Below are 6,000 nucleotides of genomic sequence, written 5' to 3' on the forward strand. Positions count from 1 at the left end.
GTGGAGGGTATATGGTGGTTGTGTCTTGGGGGTGCACACGGCAGAGAGTAAAGAGGGTGCAGATAGAGAGGAGGAGGAGGGTGCAGAAGAGGAAGGCTGAGTGAGCCACTCAACCAAGTCTGGTGCGTCCTTTGAGGTAATTGAACGCACCTTCTGAAACTTCACACTTTGGCTCCGGCCTACTGCTCCTGCCCTACCACCCCTGCATAAGGGCCTGCCTCTTCCTCTGCCTGTCATTTTTTAAATTACCCTATGACAAAAGTCTCTAGAGAATCGCTGTCTGAAACAAACAAGGTATATAACAACCTGCTTCAATCTGTGGTATTGGGGGGCCACATGTTTATCACACCAGTTCTACAAATAATTGGCCAGTAACTGTTGTTACTGTGTGTAGCACAGTTAACGCAGCAAAAGAGGCCACATTTTTGCTGGACTAAAATACACTCTTAGAAAAGTATACTGTTAACCACTTGCCGACCTCTCACTGAGCTGGTACTACGGCAAAGTGGCTTGTTATCGTCCAGCGACGTAGACTTACGCCGCTGGACAACGCCCCCTCTCACGCCGCCGGAGGCTCGCTCCCGCTGTATTCAGACACAGCGGCAGTCGGGCTAGGGGAGGAGAGGCGGTGATTACCGCCGCACTTCCCCGATTGTCGGGGATCGAGTGAGGAAATCCGCCCACTTGTGTAAACAAAGCGGGTGGATCTCCTCTGTGACAGACAGTCACAGATTACAGGATTCGGCATAGCTGAACCTGCGATCTGTGTCTGTCACACAATCCCCTCTCCCCACACACGTCAGTAAGCATGAGGCATACATTTAACCCCTTGATCACCAATAAAGTTAACCCCTTCCCTGCCAGTGCCATAATTACAGTAACAGTGCATATGTATAGCACTGATTACTGTAGTAATGTCACTGGTACCTCCAAAAATGTCAGTTAGGGGTCCGATCTGTCCGCCGCAATGTTGCAGTCCCGCAAAAAAAATCACAGATCGCCGCCATTACTAGTAAAAAAAATAAACAATAAAAATGAGAAATCTTTCCCGTAGTTAGTAAACGCGATAACTTTTGCGCAAACCAATCAAAATACGCTTATTATGATTTTTTTCAACAAAAATATGTAGCAGAAAACAAATCGGCCTAAAATGTGAAAAATTTTGATTTTTAAATTTTTTTTTTTTTTGGGAATGTTATATATCAGAATGTAAAAAATATTGTTTCATTTTTTCAAAATTGTCGCTCTTTTTTTCAAAAATTAAAAATCACACAGGTGATCAAATACCATCAAAAGAAAGCTCTATTTGTGGGGGAAAAAAGGACATAAATTTAATTTGGGTACAGCATCGCTTGACCGCGCAATTGTCCGTTAAAGTAACGCAGTGCCGAATTGCAAAATATAGCTTGGTCAGGAATGGGGTAAAATCTTCCAGTCTTAAAGCGGTTAAAAATATGCTCATTGAGGATTTTTTTGTCAAAGACATGTAGCTAAATACATTTTGGCCTAAATATATGACAAAAATTTAATTGGATTTTTTTTAACTGTCAAAGTAGAAAATGTTGATTTTTTTCGCAAAATTTTCGCTCTTTTTTTTTATTAATATCGCAAAAAAATGAAAAGCGCAGAGGTGATCAGATACCACCAAAAGGAAGCTCTGTGGGGGAAAAAAAGGACGTAAATTTCGTTTGGGTACAGGGTTGCATGACTGCGCAATTGTCAGTTAAATTTGCGCAGTGCCAAGTGGCCTGGACGTAAAGCAGGAAAATCCTCCGGTGGTAAAGTGGTTAAATAACACCCCACTTCAATATGTGGTATTGGGGAGCCACTGGTCTATCACAACAGTTATTCACAAAATTGGCCAGTGAGTTTGGCACTGTGTGTAGCAGAGTTAACACAGCAAAAGAGGCAATATTGTTGCAGGACACAAATACACTTATAAAAGTATACTCAGATAACACCCCACTTCAATATGTGGTATTGGGGGGCCACTGGTTTATCACACCAGTTGTTCAAAAAATTGGCCAGGGAGTTTGGCACTGTGTGTATCAGAGTTAACGCAGCAAAAGAGGCAATATTGTTGCAGGACACAAATACACTTATAAAAGTATACTCAGATAACACCCCACTTCAATCTGTGGTATTGGGGGGGCCACAGTTTTATCACACCAGTTCTACAAATAATTGGCCAGTAACTGTTGTTACTGTGTCTAGCACAGTTAACACAGCAAAAGAGGCCAAATTCTTGCAGGACTAAAATACACTCTTAGAAAAGTATACTGTTAAATAACACCCCACTTCAATGTGTGGTATTGTGGGGGCCACTGGTCTATCACACCAGTTGTTCAAAAAATTGGCCAGTGAGTTTGGCAGTGTGTGTATCAGAGTTAACACAGCAAAAGAGGCAATATTGTTGCAGGACACAAATACACTTATAAAAGTATACTCGGATAACACCCCATTTCAATATGTGGTATTGGGGGGCCACTGGTCTATCACACCCGTTATAATACATTAAAAGTGCTTTTGTCACTGTTTGTAGTATTGCTGCAGCAACGTTCACCACACCAGTCACAATAATGCACAGTGCACAATACAAATCCACTATAATATGCTTCCTATATTACAAAGTATATAATACGTGGATTACACCCCTATATAGTGCACTGCACGCCTGTACCAAATAGCAGCCCTTAAAGCGGTAGTATAGTGCGTTTTGACACTTTTACCTACAGGTAAGCCTATAATAAGGCTTACCTGTAGGTACAAATAATATCTCCTAAACCGGCACGGTTTAGGAGATATTTACAGTGCATGCAGCTGCTCGCGCGAGCGGCGCAATCATCGCGCCGGAGCCGTCTCTTCCGGCCAATCAGCGCGCCGGAAGCCGAACCCGGAAGAGACGACGAGGGATCATGGCAGCGCCCGCAGCGATGTCCGGGGGTCTGTGTCGGGGCTTCGTTTTAAGGTAAGTTACACATAATGGGCTAGTATGCGATGCATACTAGCTCATTATGCCTTTGTCTTGCAGGTTTTTATTTTTTTTTTATAGGGTTTACAACCGCTTTAAAATGACTTTTGTGGACCTTAACAGAGCGATTTGTTTCACTGACGATCTGTCCCTGGTGCACACGGCATACCTGTCCCTACACTGAAAAGGGACTGTAGACCTATACCAAATACCAGCCCTTAAAAGGACTTTTATGGATCTTAACAGAGCTATTTGTGTCACTGGCAATCTGTCCCTGATGCACTCGCCAACCTCTCCCTACGCTGACAAAAAGCAGAATGTGAAATGGCCGCCAGCTCTCGTCTATTTATAAAGTAGGGGGCATGTCCATGTGCCGAAATGTTTCAATTGGCTGACGGCTGTGTCATGGGTCAAAGTTCTCACCAATGTAAACTAATATGGCCGCCGCAAGCAACGCCATGTGTTCCCAAAATTGGCGGGCAGCAAAATTTGCAGCGAACCGACCGCCGGGCGAGCCGCAAGGCCATCCCTAGTAAAGAGTGACTTTTGGCTGTAGAGTAGAAAAGCCAAAAAGAAAACAACATCCCTCAAACACCATGACACCAACAATGCAGATGGTGGCCTTTGTTGCTTGTCTAGCTTTTAAGGAAATCAGTATGCAAAAAGGTTGGCTCAGGCAATGTCATGGATTCCCCCCCTACCCCCAAATCTAGAAACGACCTGTCATCACTACCCTAAAGCAGCTTGTCTATATCTTGATAGGGACATGGGCCTTCTTCCATAGAAGCCACCTAAAGGCTTTGGTCAGCTCTGTGGCCAGGAGACTTTGGGAAGTCGGAATGCCTCCTTTAACCACTTAAGCCCCGGAAGATTTTACCCCTTCCTGACCTGGGTTTTTTTTGCGATTTTTTTACTGTGTGACTTTAACAGACTATTGCGCGGTCATGCGACGCTGTACCTAACGAATTTCATGTCCTTTTTTTACCACAAACAGAGCTTTCTTTTGGTGGTATTTGATCACCTGTGCGATTTTTTGATCATGCGCTATAAACAAAAAAAGAGCGTAAATTTTGCAAAAATAACAATATTTTTCACTTTTTTTTTTATATGAAATTCCCCCAAAATAAAATGTAAAAATCAAAATTTTTTAAAATTTTCGGCCAATTTGTTTTATGCTACATATGTTTGGTAAAAAAATCGCAAAAAGCGTATTTTGATTGGTTTGCGCAAAAGTTATCGCGTTTACTAACAAAGGGATAGATTTTTGGTGTTTTTTTTAACGAGTAATGGCGGCGATCTGCGATTTTTCTGCGGTACTGCGACATTGCGGTGGACAGATCGGACCCTTGACTGACATTTTTGACACTTTTGGGGCTACCAGTGACATTACTGCAGTAATCAGTGCTATATATATGCACTGTTACTGTAAAAATGACACTGGCAGGGAAGGGGTTAACTTTATTGGAGAGGGAGGGGTTAAGTGTGTCCTAGGGGCGTGATTCTAACTGTAGTGGGACAGGTCTCCTATTGTAAAAACAGAGATCAACGGTTCTACATAGTAGAACCGTCTGATCTCCATTTTTACACAGGGGAGAATGACAGGTGGCTTGTTTACATAAGTCGCCCGCCTTTCTCCCGCTCTACCGACGATCGTAGTGTGACCGGCGGACCCGATGTGAACGAGGCGGGCGCGCGCTCGCCCGCTATTGGCTCAAAACCCGGTGAGAGGCTAGCGACGTAGATCTACGTCACTCTGCCTGGCCGGGGCTGACTGCCGCAGTAAATATACTGTGCGCAGTCGGCAAGTGGTTAACAAGTGTGTTCCCAGATCATTGGCCCTCCCTATTTTGAATTCCCCTCCCTCCTGTGAATGAGTATGGATTGTGTTAAGTAACAGATAACTAAAGTAGTTAGTCCACTTTTGTTTTGGTGGGGGGGGGGGGCAGGATCTTGGTGACACCTTGGAAAGTGGGCTTCACCATCCCTGAAAAAAACATGCCCCCCCCCCAAACACTGCCCAGGGTGATGTGTCTAAGCCTCCACATGTGGTTAAGAGCCAACCATGTGTTCCCAAAATTGGCGGGCAGCGAACCGACCGCCGGGCGACCCGCAAGGCCATCCCTAGTAAAGAGTGACTTTTGGCTGTAGAGTAGAAAATCCAAAAAGAAAACAACATCCCTCAAACACCATGACACCAACAATGCAGATGGTGGCCTTTGTTGCTTGTCTAGCTTTTAAAGGAATCAATATGCAAAAAGGTTGGCTCAGGCAATGTCATGGGTTCCCCCCCTACCTCCAAATCTAGAAACGACCTGTCATCACTACCCTAAAGCAGCTTGTCTATATCTTGATAGGGACATGGGCCTTCTTCCATAGAAGCCACCTAAAGGTTTTGGTCAGCTCTGTGGCCAGGAGACTTTGGGAAGTAGGAATGCCTCCTTTAACAAGTGTGTTCCCAGATCATTGGCCCTCCCTATTTTGAATTCCCCTCCCTCCTGTGAATGAGTATGGATTGTGTTAAGTAACAGATAACTAAAGTAGTTAGTCCACTTTTGTTTTGGTGCGGGGGGGGGCAGGATCTTGGTGACACCTTGGAAAGTGGGCTTCACCATCCCTGAAAAAAACATGCCCTCCCCCCCGCCCAAACACTGCCCAGGGTGATGTGTCTAAGCCTCCACATGTGGTTAAGATACTTTGAGGTGGGTGTTTAAGGGCCAATTGACACAATGCAAACCCCATGTTGAGGTCATCACCACTGTGTGTTAACCTAGGGCATAGAGATAGATGTGTACATAGATGTATGTGTATCACCAGAAACGGTATTTATTGGTCTCAAATCTCTAAAAGTTGATATAGTATGTTTTGGTATTGTTTAAAGCGTTTTGCCAGAGTTTTACACAAGTATACTGTAACGACACCCCGGGTATGAAAGGCGTTACAGTCGTTTAGGACATTTCATTCCCGAACACAAAGGCAGCTACATGACACTCCACTCAGCCGAACAAAAAACCCATATGAATATTAGCCCC

The sequence above is a fragment of the Pelophylax lessonae genome (genome assembly GCF_965119305.1).
Source record: "Pelophylax lessonae genome assembly, chromosome: 1".
Classification (NCBI taxonomy): Eukaryota; Metazoa; Chordata; class Amphibia; order Anura; family Ranidae; genus Pelophylax; species Pelophylax lessonae.